Raw genomic sequence first — 22459 nt, 5'->3', positions numbered from 1 at the left:
AGTTAACAACTGCCTCACTTATCAACAGAAATGTTTGGGATCAGTTGTGGTCCTAAAGTGAGGACGACCTGTACTAACACAGGTATTTTTTTTTCTGTAACTGAACTTTTCAATCCCCCTTTTTTTCTTTATGGAATACAAGGTAGCATATGAGAAGACCTGGCCGTCTCTCATCCTGCCACTTCTCAACACAACTTGAAGAAAAAGGCTGTGTGTGCTTGTCCACTTCTTTCAGGTCCAGTGTCTTCTTATGCTTTTCAGGGAGGGCTAAAGTAAATTTCTTTTCTTAAAAATGTCCTTGATTAATTATAGGCATGGCTAAGTGACTGAGGGGCTGATTGGAAATGCAGTGCTGGGAGAGACCTTATGATCTCTCCTGCGAAATCAAACATTCTGCAATTTCAGTTCACTTTGCAACCATTAACTAAGAATGCTTCGGAGCACCCTTGGGAAGCTGGTCTAAGTATGTTGTTATTATTAAGTAGGTTTTTGGTCTTCTGGTAAGATAATTCTCTGTGGGGGCTGACCTCTCATCTCTGATCCTGCTGCCAAATGCCCTTAACACCATTCGCGTTCCCAAATACAGTAGGTTGTATAAGCCACTGACCAGATTATCATTCCACATACTGCAGCACAAAGTTCTCCATGCAATCAATCTTTGATGAAACCACTCTCTTCCCACTTAACTTTTCTTCTTTTGATTCCTTTTTTTGACCATTGGTTCCTTGACTGGGACATGCTGAGTGTCATTGGTACTGCTCTATTAAGGATCAAGGGACTGCTTTAGATGGAGAAAGACAGTGACAAAGGAAGAATGAGGAAATACAGTCCTTAGTATTTAATATAAAGCTCCACCCAGGGCTAAGCTCTTACAGTTATTCCTTAGTTGTTTTCCTGATTTTTATCAAGCCAGCTTTATTTATTTTTTATTGCTTGTAATTTTTGTTTGGATAATGTTGCTTTACTGTTGCATTTGCACTTGTATTTCTAGGGATGTCTTATTTCACTCTGTATGTAAATTGCTGAGAATCACTGAAGTGGAAATGAAGGAAACGCAAAATATTGAGTTAGATATGAGATTCTTTTTCAGTATTGACACTCAAAGAATGGTATTCTTTCAGATCTCCAGCTGCATGGAATAATAATTGGCAGGGACAATAAGCTGCAGGCCTATAGGCCTGTTACACAATGAAAATATTGTATCGCTGATCAATAAAGTAGGTTTTAAATTCATTCCAACATCACATTTTATTGATTTTGGACAAAATAATTATCAAAAATCAGACCTTTTGAAAATGATTTACAGTATGTAATTTGTAAACCATTGTCAAAAGGTCTGACATTTGATAATTACATACAATGTGTGTTAGAATGCATTGGACAAAAGCACAATATTGTATTCCTATACTTACCATTCCTGATTCTTTTCTTCTATAGCACAGAACTATTGGTCACATTCCTTCTTAGAACAGACATGTCAAACACAAGGCCCATGGGCCGCATCCAGTCTGCGAATGGCCAATATTTGGCCCACCGGGATGTCCTGAAGATGGTGAGGGACTTGTCCCTGCCGCCCTGGCTCCGGCCCTGCCCAGCCCGACGGCCCCCAAGGTGCGTGCACAGGAGGCGGTGAGTGTGTGGGGGCTGATGTCATCCGGCAGCAGGGAATGCGTAGCCTGCGGTGAATACCGGCCCGGCCCTCCAGCAGCAGCAATGCAGAGGCACTGACAGCATGCGCAGTCGGTGGGGGGCATATGATGTGGACCGCCGGACAAGCCTAGTACATCTCATCTCTTTCTGGTTGGAGAGCATGCTACCCTGTCAAGCACAGCTTCTTTCAATTCTTCTATGTTCAACTTTGTATCAGATTTGATGTTATCAAGCCAGTGTGTTCTTTGCTTGCCCCTTCTTTGTCTGTTAACCATTCCTAGCATAACTGCCTTCTCCAATGAATTTGCAGGCATTACATCGCGAAAGTAAATCAGATATAGTCTTATGGTTTTAGTTTCTAGTGATGCACCTAACTCTTAGGTAAAGGTAAAGGTTCCCCCGCACATGCGTGCTAGTCATTTCCAACTCTAGGGGACGGTGCTCATCTCCGTTTCAAAGCCGAAGAGCCAGCGCTTGTCCGAGGACGTCTCCGTGGTCATGTGGCCGGCATAACTAGACGCCAAAGGCGCATGGAACGCTGTTAGCTTCCCACCGTAGTGGTCCCTATTTTTCTACTTGCATTACTTACTTGGACCAAATTAAGAAGTTCTAAGATTGTGACCTAGGACAGTTCACAACCTTAACAACCTTAATCGTGCCGGCTGGGGAATTGTGGTCCACACATCTTAAAGTTGTAGAGGTTGAGGAACATTGTTCCAGAAGATCTCTGTAATTCAGAACTGAAAATACATTGGCTAATTCCATTAGTTTGTATCTTTCATATAATCATAGGCCTTCCAGAGTTTCAAAGGAACTCAGAGACCAGGCTCTTCACTCTGCCTGTTGTGATGGTGTGGGGTGGACAAGCTTCTGCCTTAATGTATTCTTAGGTTTGAAGTGTGCACGTATGTTGTGTTGTTTGAAGATCCTCCTGAGCTTTTCCGATATTCCTGCAACGTATGGAAAGACTATGTTGCTTCGTTTATTGTTTTCTTTGTCTGTTATGGGGGAGCTCCTGCTAGGTCTTTTCTGAGATTTGATGAAGGCACACTTGGGATAGCCACACACGTTCTGAGGGTTTCCTTGATGTGTTTTATTTCTTTTTCTTTTCCTTTTTTGCTGGTAGGCAGGCCTTCAGCTCTGTGGGGTAGGGTTCTGATAACTCCCATTTTGTGCTCCAATAGGTGCTGTGAATCAAAATGTAAATATTGATCTGTGTGAGTGGATTTTCGGTAAATTTCAGTGTTAAGGCTTCTGTCTTCCTTAATGTATACAGCACAATCCAGGAAGGCTAGACTACCTTCCTTAACATCTTCACGTGTGAATTTGATGTATCTGTCCACCAAGTTGTAAATATTGATCCGTGTAGGGGTTTTTTCTAAAACTCTCTAAAAGAATGCAAATGACAGCTGTCTGCAAGGAATATAAATCTTTTCATTCCCCACCATCCAGTCAGAGCTGAAGAAGCATCTTGGATGAGAAGTGAAACGTTTTCAAATTAAAACAAGAAAGTCCAGTTGCCTCATGAAAATTCACCTTTGGGACAACCATGACTTGGATGACTGAGAATCTCCATAGATGTTTTATTATAGGATAGTATTGTAGAGAAACAACAATGTACCACAAGCTGTCTTGTTGGAATTTTGCTAGCAACTAGACCTTCTCAAGACAAGAACTTAGAGAATGTAAGGTAAATAGCCCCTCCACATTAAGCTGGCAAAAGACAAGTAAGCATGCTACTATATAAGGAAAATGACAGAAGAGAACATGCCATATTTGAATCTGGAGAGGACTAAAGTCAGAAAAATCAATCTTCACAATCACACCTTTGTAATAGCTATCATTGTCAAGTTAACGTAAGGATTTAGTCTAGACTGGTGGTGTTCAATTGATGGGAAGCTTCACCCTGATGATGAAGAAGCTTGGCCCCTTTGAAAGATCACGCTAACAATGATCATATCGAATAAAAATAAAACTGGGTACTAAGGTTATCATTTAGGGTAACCATCTAGTCCATGTAGAGACAGCTGGGAACTTTTAAAAAAAAATGCATAAAAGTTTGTTAATCCTTCCATACCATGAACTGCTCTCAAAATTAAATATTAGTATAATTCATGGCAAAGGATGGATGGTCAACTCTTTGAACATGAGGAGAAATAAAAAAGGTAAAGGTTTCCCCGCACATGCGTGCTAGTCGTTTCCAACTCTAGGGGCCGGTGCTCATCTCCGTTTCAAAGCCGAAGAGCCAGCGCTTGTCCGAGGACATCTCCGTGGTCATGTGGCCGGCATGACTAGACGCCAAAGGTGCACGGAACGCTGTTACCTTCCCACCGGAGCGGTCCCTATTTTTCTACTTGCATTTTTACGTGCTTTAGAACTGCTAGGTTGGCAGAAGCTGGGACGAGTAACAGGCGCTCACTCTGTTACGCGGCACTCGGGATTCGACCCGCCAAACTGCCGACCTTCTGATCGACAAGCTCAGCGTCCTAACCCACTGAGCCACCGCGTCCCTTATGAGGAGAAATACTTTGTAGCAAAAGAACTAATGCCGGTAGATGTCTCCCTGTTTCACATCCCCCAGAGTTTACACACATGCATACGCACACATACCCCCGCCCCACCCAACACAGAGAGAAGAAAGTCGCTTGTGAGGTTCTGCGTTTAATCAGTGGCGTAGCGTGGGTTGTCAGCACCCGGGGCAAGGCAAGTAATTTGCGCCCCCTAACCCGTGGATTTTAGCACTCGAGTCTCTTCCACTAGCTCAGGAATTCTGGGAGTTGAAGTCCATGAGTCATAAAAGAGCCAAGGTTGCCTACCCTTGAGTTAGGTTCAAGGCAAAAAAGGGTCTCTGGAGAAGAGGGAAAATGCTAGTTTAAAACTGAAACAAGGAAACTTTAAGGTGCCTCAGCTGTGATTTAGGATGAGACAAAGAGAGGACATGGCGTTGAAAATGGTTAATGGGGCATGTTTGTTCCACTCTTAGTGGATGTCAAGATAAACCCCACGAGAGAATGACCTTACAACAGATGTGAATAGGCTTGGACTACGTTTGTAGATTGAGTGCATACATCACATGGAGCGATGATGGGCTTCATCAAGATTTATGATCCCACAATTGGCTAGTTTTCTCCATCTTGTCCTAAACCCTGGATACCAACCACGGTTTATGGCTTAGCATGTGGTGTGGGGTGACCCAACATGTTAGGCAACAAACAATGACTTCCAACTTACAATGCCTCAGCTTCCCAAGGTTATTCCAAAGCCGGAAAAGCCAACCAACCCACCCTGCAGCTTTGCCTGCTTAGGCTGAACCCCAGGAGTTCATACTTGCTGTGGCGCCTGACCTATTTTCTGCCGTTGCTTTCTATGCTCCGCCCACTCGCTCGCTCCTCCGACCCTCGGTGAAGCAGAATCGTCCCCCTCCGGCGAGCTTAATGGGATTTGTTTCCTGAGCCCTGGCATCTGGGTTACTTAATAAATCAGGATTCACTTAACCACGTCTGAACGTGTTACGGGGATGTTTACAAACCCACCCACCCCATTTTTCCAACTGGAATATAAATTCCCCGGGTGGTAAAGTGCGCGTGGGGTCTCTGCAGGAATAATAATAATAATAATAATTAAACAAAAATTCACCCCTTCCCTTAACAAAGGTTTATTCTCGAACGACTAATTCCTGTTTCACTTTTCGACGCTGCTATCCTACGCCTCTTCTTATGAGAAAGAAGCTCCGATTGAACTCCGTGGGGGTCCTCTTCGGGAGACCGAGCACAGCACGTTTTCGCCGCGCCATCTCGAGGCGCGCTCTTTGCTCCTCTTTGACCTAAAAGCCACTATTATCTCTGCTTTCTGTGGCTGCCTGGCTGTTTTCAAAGCCGAAGAGCCCGCCAGCCAAAATTAGAGACTCTCCGAGAGGGAAGAATTCACTGCTGCAAAATATGAAAGGACCTGCGCCCGCCCTTCCTCCCCACCCCTTCCTCCTCCTCCTCCTCCTCCATAATGGAAACCCTTTGCTGAGGGGGGGGGTTGAGAGAGAGAGAGTGGGTTTGTTGGTTTGGTTGTCGTCCGTCTTTAATTAGATAATCAAAAGACAAAAGGGGCTTCCGGACGGGGCGAGCCAGGGCGGGGGGGGGAAAAGAAGAGAAAGCGCTCTTCTGCTCTGCAAGCGCGGCGGTCAGAGTTTACGGCAGCCCCCACGCCCCCCCCCACTCCTTCCCCCCCCCAGCCGAAGCTTGCTCGCTGTCTGAGTTGCAGAAAACTCCGGCTTTGGGCGCCCCCCCAGATGTTGCGCCCGGTGCGGCCGGCCCCCCCTGCACCCCCCACGCTACGCCACTGCGTTTAATTTTTAAAGTAATCATAAAGCTGTGGTTATCTCCATGTAGAACAGACTCTTTGCATCTAGGACACCCAGAGCAAGGAATACTGAATGACTGCTGTTCTGTTCTTCACTTTCCACTCTACACAAGGCATCTGTTTATTATTATAGCTTATTATTTACTCTTCATTTCTATCATTTGAACAATGACAACAACAACAAAAAACTTCTAATATGGCTTCAGGGAAAAGGGAAAAAAAAGATGAATAGGCCTATAGGGAATTAGGAAACTTATTTATGGTACAATTATATTTCAATGGGAGGTTTTCAATAAATCTTATTGCTTTCTTTCCCTGCCACCTTGGCTGCTGTATTAAGCTGACCGCAGATTTACTAAATGGAACTATGGCGCTTAGCCTTTAAACCACATAATACCAAAGAGATATTTTTTTAAAAAACCCTGGCATTCATCATGAAAATAATGCTCTAGTGGCAATAGATTTCAAGCTTTTAAAAATTCTCATTGTGAAGCATTCAAAGACCAAGGGAGGAGATAATAACATACTATATTTCTTAATTTATGGTGAAGAAAAATACCTGGTAACAAATTGGAATAGTGCCAGCACAAGGGTACATGGCACTTCTGGGCCAAATTGATAATGGCCCAATCCTTATTTTTGGAAGGAAAGATGGCACTGGCATCCAGGTAAGATTTAGCGATACAGGTAGTGACAGTTTGAAGTTACAATGGGATTGCAAAAAGTGACTTATGACCATTTTTCACACTTATGATCATTGCAGTCATGATCACATGATCAAAGTTCAGTCGCTTAGCAACTGACTCATATTTACAGTATGATGGTTGCAGTGTCATGGGATCCCGTGATCACCTTTTATGACCTTCTGACAAGCAAAGTGAATGAGGAATGCAGATTCACTTAACAAGCGTGTTACTAACTTAATAACTGTTAATAATTGTTATTAATAATTGCTATTAATAACTTAATAACAATTCACTTAACAACTGTGGCAAGAAAAGTCAATTAAATAGGGCAAAACTCACTTAACAAATGTTTTACTTAACCACAGAAATGTTGGGCTCAACTGTGGTCATTAAGCCAAGGATTACCTGCTGTATAGGCCAGGGAACTGTTATTCTGCCTTGAATAGGAAATTTGGTCTGATTTGGTTAAATGTGAAATGAGCCTAACACATGCATTTTAAGGCAGGGGCCTCCAACCTTGACAACTTTAAAACCTGTGGACTTCAAATCCCAGCTTTCCCCACCCAGCCATGGAAGGTTCTCCAACCCTTCAAGTCAGGAAAGAGGATATGTTAACTCAAGAAGAGGAATGTATACTAGTTTGACAGACCTAGCAGATTGTATTTTAAACTTGGCCTGCTAGAAGCTTCCTAAACAACAGGATTGGAGAGCTCAAGATATGCATCTCTATATAACCCCCAACTTGTATGTTTATTTGCAGATCTTTTAAAAATGACAATAGGCTTCCAGAAGTTTATTTTCAAAGGAAATCAAATTGGGAATCCCTCAGACTTGTCACTGTTTTCAATGCAGAAATAATCTAAACTAGCTGCCTTATGATAAAAGCTAAATGTTCATAAGCATGTTTCTGCTCCAAGTTCTTCCAGCCAGAACTTGGCTGTATTGATTAAAACGGGAGTCTGCCTATGCTCAAATAAAAATGTAATATGATTCATTTATGACTAATAGAACACATTCACAAGAGATCTTGTTTTAGATTTTACAGTGCCCAAATGGAACCTCCAGGAGTTCGGTGTTGTTGGTGTGGTGGTGATCGTAAGACAAGTTTAATATCTGTTGCGTCTCTTCGGCTTCTGGCAGACAGCTAGAAGGAAAATAATGGTTTGTTCTAGCTGGAAGATCGAGTGTTGGAGAAGAACTGCAAAGAATTCTGAGCTTTTATCAGCTTGTATAGATTGAATCAATATTGTACATGCACAGGGTTGAATTATAAAAGGATAGAAAATCAATGTTTCTTTCACTGGTGCTCATTCTACTTGCAACGCTACTGGAGGGCTGTGTGGTTCAATCTACTGTTTATAAATTGTCAACTGCTGATCCTTCCTATTGTTTGGTGCTAAACTGGTTTACAGCAGTAACTGAAATATTCAGCTCCCTAATGCAGTGGTCCCCAACCTTTGCTTTCCAGACCAGTGGAGGTGGGACAGATGGGATGGTTTTACACAGTGGTGGGATTCAAATATGTGAACAACTGGTTCTCTGTGTGGATGCCACTTCTGGAAGTCCGTTCTGGGCCCGGGCAACAAAAAATTAGCTACCGGTTCTGCTGAACTGGTGCAAACTGGCTGAATCCCACCGCTGGTTTTATGTGAGTGGTGGGCAAGCACATACAAAACTCCATTTGTGCAAGCTGCTCATGCTAGTGAACCTGTGTGCACATGTGCAGTTGCCCGCTGTTTCCACAGCCCGGTTCTGAATGGGCTGTGGCCTGATATTGGGCCTTGGCTTGGGGGTTGGGGATGCCTGACTTTCTGAGCAAGAATCACACCATTTTCTCTTTGGCTTCAAAGTGCCCAAATTTTGTATTCCTGTTTTGAAGCAGATTAGGCATTCTGTTTGCCATTCAGTGTGCAATTATTGTATTGTTCTTTTCAAATGTAATATTTTGCAGGTTTTTATTTCCTACTAAGATATGCAAGATACACAGAGGCAGAGTCTTTGCAGATGCCAGGCTTCAGTTTGATAAACTTCTTATAGATTTGAACTGGGGGTGTCCTATGATAATCTTGTAACTGTAGATGGGTGGAAATAGATGATGGTATTGTAAGCAGAAGCAATGACTTGGGTAAACCTTGGAGTGCGACCCAGACCATTGCGATGGCAATTTTCTTTTAAAGGTCTTAAACTAGAATTATCAGTTCAAGGTCATTACTGTCTCCTAAAGCTTTAACAATAAGCTTATTTATCTATGGTATGTATAGGTAGAGCTATGGAGAAACAATAGATCCAATACAAAACTACCCAGTCATAAATAAATCTAAACCATCCTTCTCCCCCACTATGTTCAAAATTGACTTTTGGCACACTTTCTTTTATTGCAAGCTAGAATAGCTCATAAACCGCTGCCTGGTGCTTTAAACAATAAGTGATCCACTAATGGCCTTTGCAAATAATCAAGTAAAGGGAGTATTTGCATAACAGGCTTTTTGGAATCTATTATGGAATGAGTTTAAACTGAGCCCTTACAATAGCAAATACTTTCAATTAACACAGAGAAGGGTAAAATCACACATCTTTTTCAAGGGTGTCTGTGATCTATTAGTATTTTCCTGAGAGTGCGACAATAATTTGTTCACCTTCTTTTCTCTGCAAACATCTCTTTTTAGGTGAGAAGTTAAATATTTATGAAACTCACTAGGGATTATTCCCTTTTTGGAGCCTTTTTACTGCCTCTAGGAAGTACACATCTGTCTGGTTCCTGTAAAAGGCACTTGCTCAATTAATGAACTCGCAACAATAAAAGAGAATCTATCCAAAACTCTAATTGAGTTGTGCTTGTGAGACTTTAATATGGATGGCTTTCCTCAGATTGTGATTGTCAGTGTGAAGCTGCTTGCCATTGTTAAGGTCAGTAATTTGTCATTTTTAACGTCCCGGATTGATATTTCATTAAAAAGGTACAATTTCATTCAGGTTGAACATGACTCTTGATGGCTATATGGCCATATCATGTAGTTTTCTAGGCAGGCATGTGGAATTAATTTGCTATTGTCTTTTAAGAAGATTCTGCCCTGCCCCCAATTTCTCAATCTTGTCTACAGCCTTCCAATACAAGTATTAATTTAACTTAACCTTACTCAACTTCCAAGCTCAGTCAAGACTAGCCCTGTGCTATCACTGACGCATTGCATAGTGTTGTTCTAAGTCCCATTTTTAAGAGTCAGTGGCACAAAATAGAGTCAGAAATGTAAAAACAGATAAAAAAACTTACTCAAACATGAGAATGTATTTTCTGAGCCGTTGTAAGAATACTGACATGTATTTAAGAGTTAAACATCTCAATTGTCTTATACTTACTTACTTGGTAGCCTAGTAATACCGTATCTCTTTTAATGATGCAAAAAAATTCTAGATTCTCTTCCTATTTAGATATTCTTCATAAATAGAATGGATGAAAATTTTGTTGCGACACATGCAAAAATAGGAAGCAAGAACAATTTGGGGTGAGAATTTGGGGTGAGATAGGGGAACACACTCTGTAATTGCCTAATCTATATTTCTTGCATAGAAATATAACCCTTCATTCATTGAAACTACAACATGTCAAATTTTTGGCATGCTCTTGCATCTTATTTTTTAGACTCCTCTGTTTTATCAGCTGTTTTTCTTTTGCTATCAAGAAAGGACAGAGAAGGCTGAGAGATATGCAGAGGCAAATGTCATTTTGTCATTCAAATAAAAGTGCTTGGGTAATCTATTGGGATTGAGTTAATAATTATTTTAATTAAGCTCAACTTATATTTTTTTATTTGATAGTTCTTTAATTGGCTCTTTTATATGAGAATATCTCATCCTTTTTAGGAAACAGCCAGCTGACAGAGATTTTTCTGTATTAAATATGGTTGAGTCCTTTGTCTAAAATATTTCCTTGATTACTTTGGAAGGGCAGTTTCTGGGGGTTACAGACTATCTGCCAACATTCTCAGTTTAGAAAATCAGTTTTGGTTTCCAACATCTTCCAATACATCTTCATAGGCTGATTTGGTGTTAATTAAAATGATTAATTCCCCCAAGAACAAATAAATTTCACAAATACTGAATGCAGCTGTCCATTCTTAATTATTCTTTTTCAACAAATCACACTTTTGATGGGAGGGGGGAGGTTGGTTTGTCTCCTAGCATATGCACAAATTCTATACATAAGCACAACTCTTAATACACAAATGATCTCTCAGCTGCAAATATTTATCCCAAATTTAATTGTCCTGTGAGCTTTCAGGAATGTATATCCTCTACATATATGATACCCTACATAGAATTGTAGGCGACTCTCCTGTAACAAGAGTGTAACATCCAGTATTGGCATACAACTGTGGAACCCTTGCATAGAGGTAGAATGATTTGCAAGCCTAGCCATGGCTTAATTTCAGTCCTGATTTCCTGATCTCATTACATTATATTACATAGCTCCATCTACCTCATATAACTAGATAGAATGAATCACAGGTTGTGAAAGGGAGGTTTCAATGAATAATTAGCACATCTAATACTTCTCAATCCTAGTTTATCTAAATCTTGAAGTGTCTTTTTCATGGTACACAATGCAGTAGAGGGAATATGACTCCTGGAGTTTTAATCTTATCTTTTCAAAGCACATAATAACCTTGGAATCTAAATGTTTCTGGAAGCCGCTGAGAATTCTTGCACAATTGTCCTTCATCCTTTCAGCAGGCAATGAACAATGTTTGAGGAGTTGTGGGAAAAGCCAGGGGGAAGATTTGAAAAAAAGCATCCAGAAGACATTAGGACAATAGATGCTGAAAAAGTATCTGTTAAGCTTTGTGGGGTGGGGGCAATACTGGAGTACTGGAAAGAGACTCAACTTGACTGCTCCCCTGGAAGTATCAGAGGAAGGGATGGGGAAAATACAAGGAGGTTGTAATTTTGTTACTGGAGCCTATTACTAGTGTAGTTCTAGTGATCCTGTAGGCTCAGTTTTCTGATCTGTTTAATTGGTAAGATTGACAGGTCAATAGCTCCAGCTCAGCACAGCAATCTTCCCAAAGGCTGCAGGAGGCCATCTGATGTTATGCTGATAATAAACCTTTATTGTCAAAGTACAACATGTGTACATTGAGATTAGCTGAGCCTCCCCCCCCCCGTGCTCTCTCCCCACAACACACAGTGACAACAAATACATTGGAACAGAAGGAACTGAACATTTTCATTTCAATTTTTTCCAAGGGGTTCAGTATTGGAAAAGAGATTAGGAAGCCTCTAAGAATGGGGACCTTAGATGATGTATGAATTGCCCACCTTGAACTACAGCATGGATTTTCTTTGTGAAGAAGGCCAGGAAGTTATCAGTTTAAGTTGGCCATAGTTAATACCTGCATTGAAGAACTTTTCTTCTTGAGTGGAAAATGAGGCTAATACAAAATTCCCTCTCCACTCAAGGTTAATTTTGCGATGTGATGAAAAAATAGGAATAGCAATAGCACTTAGACATATATAACTTCATAGTGCTTTAGAGCCCTCTCTAAGCAGTTTTCGGAATCCGCATATTTCCTCCCAAAATCTGGGTCCTCATATTACTGACCTTGGAAGGATGGAAGGCTGAATCAATCTTGAGCTGGTCAGGATCGAATTGCTGGCAGTCGGCAGAATTAGCCTGCAATACTGCATTCTAACCACTGTGCCACCATGGCTTGCAGGAAGCAATTGAATAAGTATATACAGCTCCTGGTATTTTGTTTCTAATTACCCTTCCACTAAAATTGTTCTACAGGGCAGTTTTTGAGAATCCAACCCCCATATTCATTTTATTATGGGAAGGACTTCTATAATAAAAGGAATAAACATGCAAACAACATGATGAAAAGTGGTTGCCACATAGAAGTATAAAATAATACTTATGCCTTTGAGGACGAATGAACATTGTCAGTCTTTAAAAGGGATGTACAAGCCTTAGCAATTATATATAAATATACTTTAGAGAATGATCCATCAGCATCATCCTATGAACAACTCCAATAATGTGAATTAGAGAATGGCAAGAACTTCATAGTGTACTTGTACTCTTTCTAGTTTCCATAGAACTGTCACGTTGCTACTTAGTGTACCCTTATTGTGTACCATAGAGAATGCTCTTCTTCAGAAAAATTCCTGGGTTATCTTGATCAAGCAAATGGCAAATTTCTATTGAAGTAATTCCAGCCAAATACAGAACACTGAAAAAGCATTTGTAAAGTGAACTGTTCATGTGACATTTTTGTCTCTGATAGAAAAGTTATGTTTCTTCCTTTGGAAATTAACCCAATCACATTCAGTTTGCTATCAAAAAGTCAATCCTACATCCTCAGATATGCAGAATTATTTTTGTTAAGATGTTTTTCAACATTTCAGGGCCAAAAAAGTGGGGACAGCTTTAGAAAAGAACCTCAACGTGGGAGTGACTTGCTGCTGAAATAGTCCGTCATCAAGAAAAAAAGATAAGGCTACCAACTGAACACTGCTCATTTTTTAGCTTTCATAACATCTAAAAAATATGAATAGAAGCCTCATTGTTTTTTGCGATGCCCTCAGTGGATGTTTTTTAAACTGTAAGAAAGGAGCCAAGGTGAATCCCTGCTAGCAGAATTCAGTTCCTGACATTCTATGCAAATTATTGATTTGCTGCAAACGGATGGATTTGTTAGGAAGGTTTGCCAAAGAGTACAGCTGCACAGCAAAGAATACTTAGCATCTGGGTGTTCCCCTCCCTCAACGCTTGTGGGTTTTTTTCTCCTTCTCCTTCAAAAGCGGTTTACTGCATTATTGATTTCCTAAATACGTTTTTAAAAGCATTTTAAAACGGGCAATTAGTTACTGATTAATGCAGAATGTCAAAACAGTACAATTGATTCAGGCAATTGATCAATTGATTCATAATTTTCTTGATAACGATGGGCTCTTGTTTGCCATTATCCTGGTCCTCACCTGTGGGGAAAGGAAGATGATGGCAGAAGGCTGCAAAAAATAAAAAAATAAAAAAAAATTACAGGACCCAAAGGATTATTTCGGATATAAAAGCCATTTTCCAGTAATTGCTTGTTTATTAAAAGTAACCACTCTAAGACAAAGCATGTAATAGGGGAAAATAGCAATAAGTAATAAAATAACCCGAGGAGCAAGTTTTGTGGATCTAATCATTTTGCTATTAGCCAGGTAAGTAAAACAGTGAACAAAAATAAGGAAGCCATGTGTTCATAAGAAAAATGAAAATAATGAAATAAATTGGACAAGTTGAGAATAAAGACATTGCAATTTGATAGATGCTAGTAATTGTGTAAATTCCTTTAACTGCAGCAGCTAAGACTGTTCTCAACAGTACAATATTAGAAATATGAATTATGGGTTAGCTTTCCTCATAAATAAAGTTTTGTTTCAAAACAAAAGAAAAACAGTAACACTGCCATCAAGAACAGAGCCTGGTTGCCTTTAACTAGCTCATGCTATGGCACTTCAGAGTGTGAGCACTGCACACCACAAAGGCTATGTCCACGATTCTTTAAAGCAGTATTTCTCAGCCCTGGCAACTTTAAGATATCTTGGTGTCAGCTGCCAGAATTCTCCAGCCACCATGCTGGCTTGGGAGTTTTGGGCATTGAAGTCTACACATCTTAAAGTTGCTACTGTTGAGAAACACTGCTTTAAAGTATACATGTAAGTATGATGCTCACCTAGCAGTTTTGAAAACCATGTGCTTCCATAATCTCCTAAAACTTGAAATAATACCATTTTTGGAGTCTTCCATCTACAATATTTGGTCAGCTATGCGATCGATAGAGAATGCTGACTTTTGCTCATTCCATTTAAAGGAAAAGAGTTGTGAGACACATGATCTTTAGGTTTATGAGACACATGATCTTTAAGTTAAATATATAACAGCAGTATAACTACAGGGATGGGACAACATTGGATGGAGTTTATTGCAAAATGTAAAGTGCAAAAGGTCTCTAATATGTTGAGAACTTAATATTTGACAAATATTTTAACATACCAGTCTCCCTATCTTTTACTGTTGTCATTGGAAAACTTGTTCTTGCATTTTGTCTTATTAAACCAAGTTTATTAGAAGCCAAGGCAGGGACTCCCTAGTGTAACACCAGAGTGTTCAAGGGCTGATTTTGGAAAAGCTAAACAGGGATCATGCTGACTAATACTTTGATAGAAAACTACTAGAGTATACTAGGGTTATAAACTAGATCATGAAGTCAAAAAGGCACCCTGGAGGAACACAATGGTGAGCTATCTAGATGCTGTTGCCAAGATTCCATGGACATGTCTATTAAGGTGCCAAGAGTTTTGCTTAAACTTTTTTTCTCTAATAAATAGGACATTCTTATTTCTCCAGGCTTCTGGCTTGCTTTACATTTGCATCCTGCTGCCATTAGTGTTTTGGTAGTTGACATGTTTTAAAGTCTTCTTTTGTATTTTACTCAAGTACTGCTATTTATTTATTTATACATTGATGCTTCTGTTCTTCACCTGCCTAGCACTGCCCTAGGTGGAGGAATGATAGCTCAATGAAAGATCATAAATCGTTCTCCTGTGTTTTGATGATGGAATAGAATCTCTAATCATTTAAAGAAAAGCCCCAGTGAGTCACATATAACAGGGACAGGAAAGAATCTGATGATACAATTTTTTTGTTAGAGAGACATTTGAGAAGGCCTTCCATAGTAGATTGGGCAGCTGCAATTTATGTGCCACACTTTTTGCTTTCTTTAATAGGCAGCTTAAACATGTGGCAGTTAGGAATGCTGTTTTAGATCGTGGCAACCATCTGCCTATTCTCCTAGGAATCTAATGGAGCCTATCACCCCCTTCCATATGAAGATAACCAGTGCTTTTTTTGTAAAACAAAAAGGTGCCGGAACTCACACATGTCATACAACCTGCCTTGCCTACCCTACAAGGTTCCATCCAAAAAAGGTGCCGTTCTGAGCGTTCTATGACAAAAAAAGCCCTGAAGATAACAAATCAGGAATGGAGAAGAATGCCTGCAGAACAATAGGTCAACATCTCAACATCACTTGATCTCCATCCCTGTTGTAACTATCAAACATTTCTACAAGCCTAGAATGAATGGTGTATGCATTTAATAACTAATACGGATACCAATAACGGAGAATATTTGTAGCTCAGGGTTGAAATGAGGGATCCTTAGTGCTCTCTGAGCTTGCTTGTTTTAGAAAGGACCCCTCGGAGACATGGATGTATCATATGGGACAGCAAATAGAATAAACTGGATCTCTTGTCCCCATCTCATACAGACAAAAAATATGTAATGGTAAAACAAGTACTTCTGGGAGCACTGGATGAGATCTTTTGCTCCAGTTTTGCTAACTTTCTATTGGCAAGTTTTGTTTATTTATTTTTTTCTAAGGGGAAGATAGATAGATAGATAGATAGATAGATAGATAGATAGATAGATAGATAGATAGATAGATAGATATAGATATAGAGATAGAGATAGAGATAGAGAGATAGAGATATATAGATATAGATATATCTTGGGATGAACCTTTAGTTCATTCACCAGAGTCTGTATTTAGCAAAGAATCTTTGTGGGACTGGATCCAAGTCCATTAATGGGAACTGGAGAAATAATGCTAATTTAAAAAGTTACATTCATGATAGAAAGCCTTTATTCTGAAGTGTATGGTGAGAAAAGGTGGAAGGAGACAGCACCTTCTTTTCCCTGCAGGAAGCAGGCTAAAGAGGAAAGCAGAGGGGAGAAAATAAAAAGAATCCCTCTCTGCTGTCTCTACCCACTTAGCGTCTCAAAAGGGAGACAGGCTCAGTATTTTTGGAACTACAGCTCCAGCAGTTTGCATACGGGAAGGGCGGTAGCATCATTTCAAATCTCTAAAGTCCCATTCTCATGCATACTTAGATATTCGCTTCAGGATACCATATGTTTTGGGACACACGGAGGCTTTAGAACAATTACAAGACTGGGAAAACTTTGGTTGCCAATCTCCATACTTAACATTTGCAGGGGGAGGGCAGAGGGCTACAAAGATGTGACCCCTTGGATTTGATAGGGATGATAGTTTGGGGGATTCTAATTAATTATTTTTTAATGATAGCAGGCCTGCTTTGAAGTCAGCATTACCGCTTTCACATATTTCTCCTGTGTGTTGCCCAACTCTGCCAAATCTGGATCACTCATTGTGTATTAAGATCCATATACTTCTTGACCAAGCTGTATGTCAAGTATTTGGAATCTATCAAGATTCAAGAATTCAATACTCAAGAATTGCAAGATGGGGTAAAAATCGTACCTGGCAATGGAAAGCTAGGTCTGCACATGGCTTGCAGCAATATGATCTGGTTTGTTGGTCAATATTTGAATGATGAGGATTTTGACAAAGGGACGAAGAGACATAGAGGAATAATTTCAAGCAATGGAGATACAGTTTTTGGAGATGTTCTCTTTATAATGTACAGGTAACCTTCGACTTATGGCCTCAATGAGTCCAAAATACCGTATCTGTTGCTCAGCAAGACATGTGTTAAGTGAATTTTGCCCCATCTTACAACTTCTTGCTACAGTTGTTAAGTGAATCACTACAATCATTAAGTTAGTAAACACAGTTGTTAAGTGACTCTGGCTTCCCTATTGACTTTCTTTGTCAGGAGGTTGCAAAAGGTGATCACATGACCCCAGGACACTGCAACTGTCATAAATGTGAGTCAGTTGCCAAGTGTCTGAATTTTGATCACATGGCCTTGGGGATGTCACAATGGTCATGTGAAAAATCAGCACAAGTAACTTTTTCCAGTGCTGTTGTAACTTCAAACAGACATTAAAGGAACAGTTGTAGGTTGAGGACTACTTGTAATTTCCAAGAGATTTTTTTTTTGCCCTTGACTTATGACCACAATAGGAACTGGAACTTCCATCATTGTGTGATGTGGCCATTAAGTTGCTCATGTCCAATTTTACAATCATTTTTCCCCATGGCCATTGAATCACATTGAATCTGGCTTCCCATGTTGATTTTGCTTGTCCGAAGCCCTTGGAACACTGCAACTGTCGCAAATACATGCCAGTTGCCAAGCACCCAAATTTTGATCACATGACCACGAGGGATGCTGTGACAGGTGTAAGTGTAAGGACCACCATCAGTCACTTTTTGTCAACGCTGTTATAATTTCAAATAGTTGTTAAATTAATGGCCTTATGTTAAGTACTATTTGTACTGTTCTGCTTATTCTCCATATGTACTGATTCTTCAGTGCTGTTGTACTTTTTACTACTAGTTTGCATAATAATAATAAAGATGGGCTTGAAGCAGGCAGTGGTAATTGCTTGCTAGAAAGAGAAGTGACTGTTTCAATGGACATAAACTCAGACATAATCTATGAGCAAGAAGCTTCCTCTATCAGAGAACTCAAGTCTGCAGAAGTGGAGGCCTGGCAACTCCTCAAGAATGACAGAGGCTAATTCTGTACCGGCCCTAGATTTGGCCCTATGGTGAATAATCATCTCTGCTGTTTCAGATAATATGTATTTGAAATGTTATGTATTGGGCTTAATTGTAACACCACATGGTAAACTGGAGCTAACTAATGGCTCCCAGCAACTCAGACATTTATTTCCCTGCAAGGAAATAAACATGACCATTGCTGAACTCACTCACCTCGTCTTCATTCCTTCGCAACAAACTCACTACACAACACTGGCGACGAAGGTGGGATCCTGCTTCTCCAAAGGAGCTGAAAGTCACTAGGAGAGAGGCAGCGCATGCCTGGTGGGAAAGGCATTTCCCTCCCCCCACGGTCGGCTAGCCAGACACGCTAGTTAGTGACCACGCACTCAGTGGATCAGTCCCTGGGCATCAGAGAAGCAGGATCAGAAGATGCAGGAACCAGCCGAGAAGACCTGAAGAATGCCCAAGGTCGGACGAGTGTGAGAGTTCAACATCAAGCGACCAGAAGGGTGGCCATCGTACCTGTCCCAGGTTGAAAACTACCTCTGGGCGAACCAGGTTGCAGAAGATGGACTGAAGGCCGCCATTCTGCTCTGTGTGTGCAGCCCAGCAACATTCGATCTGGCTGAAAACATGTTTGCGCCAATGCCGCTGGAGTCAGTCTCATATGTTGAGCTAAAGAAGAAGCTCGGAGAACATTTCCAACTGAAGATGTCAGTGATTGTTTGACACTATGCCTTTGAACAACAATTGCTGCAGCCCAGTGACACCACATCAGAGTACATTGCGGCCTTGAGGCAGGCTGCACGCCTGTGTAAATTTTCTAACGTTGAAGAGCAACTTCAAGACTGGCTCATCTGTGGCCTGCAAAATTGAGAGCTGCAGCAAAAACTTTTTGCTAGACCCAATCTGTGGTTCACTGAAGCCCAGGACGAAGTCATGGCAGACGAAGCCACTGGGGGAGCCATCCGAACAATCCGGTCTGCCAAAACAATGCAACGCAAAGAAACAGTCCACCACAAGGCTACCTATGGTGGCCAGGCCTAGACAAGGCCATTGAAGCACAGGTGCATGGATGTTATACATGCCAGCAAGCAAGGCCTGAAATGCCACATGCTTCAGTTCACAGGTGGGAGGAAATGCACACTCCCTGGTCTAGAATTCACATAGACTTCATTGGGCCCTTTCAGGGACAGCTCTTCCTCATAGTGGTAGAAAGCCATTCTAAATGGCTTGAAGTAATCCCGGTTGCAAACATGACTACTGCTAGCACCATCCAGGTGCTGAGAAAACTCTTTGCCACACATGGGTTGCCAGATGTCTTAGTATCAGGCAATGGGGCCCAATTCACTGCTGCTGAATTTCAGGCTTTCCTGAGAGCAAATCTCATCAGACACGCAACGTCTGCCCCATTTCACCCGTCCAGTAACAGTCAAGCTGAACGTATGGTAAGGACCACAAAGGAGTCACTGAAATGCATAGTAACTGGGGACTGGCATCACAGATTGGCAGATTTTTTACTTTGCCAGCATTCCACGCCCTGCACTGCTACTGGGAAAAGCCCAGCAGAACTACATTGGGGGAGACGCCTGATCACGAAACAGGACAGGTTGCATCCAGATAGAGTGGCAGCAGAAGCCTCTCAACCAAAACCCCCGAGGGGGCTGCAAGTGGGTGATGGGGTGTGGGCTAGAAACTATGGGCATGGGAATCTGTGGGTTCCTGGAAAAATCACTAAATCATCTGGTCCCCTCTCTTACAAAGTGGGGCTGGAGGGAGGGCGAGTTGTCAGATGCCACATTGACCAACTCAGAAAGCGGTTTCCAGAATGGCCACTAAGAGAGGACTGCTTCATAAGTCCCTCCCAAGATCCCCAAACTGGCAACCAAGCCAGCCCATGCATAGACTCTGAAGACTCTCACAGCACAAGCAATGAGGAGTTGAACATAGAGGAGGGGAGTCTGGAAGTGCAACATGGATCCCCTGATGGAGCAAGCCAAACTGACTTTCACAACCGCTGTGCCAATTCTGCTGACCAGTCTGACTCTGGGGTGGGCCAACCTGGAGAGGCCAGCCAGAAAGCACCAAATCCTTCTGGCTCAAGTGCATCAAAGGACACTGGTCTGCCCGGCCTGGTGGATAAGCTGGTAGACCAGAAAATGACTGAACCCCTGAGGCGTTCCACAAGGGCACGCAATCCTCCTGCTTATTTAGCAGATTATATAGTAAAATAAAGGAAATATAATGTTGTATGTACTTGTGATAATTGTTGACTATGAGACTGTACTAAAACAATGATGGAGCTATAATGTCGTTAACTGTCTTATTGTATTGTTAATGGAAACCTATTCATACTATTGTTAAATCTTGTAATTTGTTATTTTCACACTTATTGTTGCTATGATGTTTGTTCATTCTAAGAGGGGAGGGGTGTTATGTATTGGGCTTAATTGTAACACCACATAGTAAGCTGGAGCTAGCTAACGGCTCCTAGCAACTCACACACCCCGTCTCCAGTGCTGCTATTGGCTGCCCCTAGGCGGCAATGGGTTGCTTTAAACCTATTGGCTGCCGCCTAGGGGCCAGGCTATAAATTGCTGCAGGCTGCAGCTCAGTTCCTCAGTTCAATTCCTGCAAGCAAATAAACATGACTATTGTTGAACTCACTCACCTCATCTTCATTCCTGCGCAACGAACTCACTACACAACATGAAGTACTTTTTTTTCATCCCAACTTTCACATTTACATATTATAGTTTTGTTTGTTTGATTCTATGTTGCATTTATTTTCCCAGGAGTTCAAGGTGGTATATCCGTGGTATATCTCCACATGAGTCCTGTGAGGTTATTTGTTTAGCATATGACAGGGGTCCCCAACCCCTGGTCCATGGCCAGGTACCGGTTCACAGTCCATTGGGAACTGAGCTGTCCAAGCGGTGGACGAGTGTGAAAAGTTCCATTTGTTCAGGCAGTGGGCACCTGTGCAAAATCATCCACTCCCCTGCTGCCACTGCTGCCGCTGCCAGTCCACAGAACTGGAAAGGTTGGGTTCTGCTGGTGTATGGCATAGAATGTCAGGGAAATCCATAAATCCTAGACACAATGCAGTCCTGACAGCCTTAATTGCTAGCTCTTTCTTGCTCGGTGCTTATGTGCCTATCCTTGGTGCACTGCAGGGTTGCGAACTAGCTTATACCAGTTGACTAACAGGTTGCTGGATCTTTCAGGCTTCTCTGCCAGTCTTGTCTCGCCTCGCCTCGTGTTGCGCTGCCTCGCATCTGGCCAGGTGCAGCGTTGGTTTCCACTCTCACCACATACACAAATGCAGCTAGGTTTTTTTCCCCACCAAAGTGATACCCATTTATCTACTCACAATATTGCATGCGTTCGAACTGCTGGGTGGGCAAGAGCTGGGGTCAAGTGACAGGAGGTAGAACAATTCTGGCCAGCAGTTCTAGAGTCCTTAAGCCCGTTTCCTCTCCTGTGAGGTAGGTTGGACTGAGAGAGCTACCTAGCCAAAAGTTAGCCAGCAAGCTTTATATGATCTGTCACAAAATTAATAGAGATCTTCTCATGCTTGGCTTTCTGATTCTATACTGTTGAATTTTAATTGAGGACTTAGAAATTTTGAAGAGCTACACATGAGTCAGACTGTTGAGTTCCAGGTCATTGTAAGCAGAATCATAGATGTTGCACTGATTTCTGTTCATTGTGATCATTAGTTATAACTTAATCATAGAGGTACACAACAGTTCAGGAAAAGTGAGACCTAGGCAAAGGTTTCTGCAGTGGCTTATGAAGGTCATTTGGGTGGAAAGTTTGGCGAAGATCAATTTTCAGCTGTTATTCATAATTTGGTGTTTCTTGGCACTTAAAGGTGCTGTTCTGGAACTGCTGCTTTGGCTGGAATAGCTTGAAAATAAGTGTTAACTAAAGAACTTGGGGAAAGGGTTCAAAAGTAGTCCTGCTTTACCAGCAAACTTGGTGAAAACTATTTTGGCATTAGCATGAGATAATATCTTAAGACAGAGGTCCCCAACCGTGGCCACTTTATGACTTGTGGACTTCAACTCCCAGAATTCCTCATTCTGGGAGTTGAAGTACACAAGTCATAAAGTGGCCAAGGTTGGGGACTTCTGTCTTAAGGCATTGATCTCCAGATCATCAAGAGCTCTTTTGAGTAGAATAAATGGTGGATCTCATCTCTGAGTTGTGAAATCTTCCCTTGTCAGCAAGACTAGCTTGAGAACGCAATCATGTCTTGCTTAAGAAGCTTTGGAGTGTCAG

This window comes from Vipera ursinii (genome assembly GCF_947247035.1).
Source record: "Vipera ursinii genome assembly, chromosome: 2".
NCBI lineage: Eukaryota > Metazoa > Chordata > Lepidosauria > Squamata > Viperidae > Vipera > Vipera ursinii.
The sequence above is the reverse complement of the archived record's forward strand: the minus strand, read 5'-3'. Positions refer to the sequence as shown.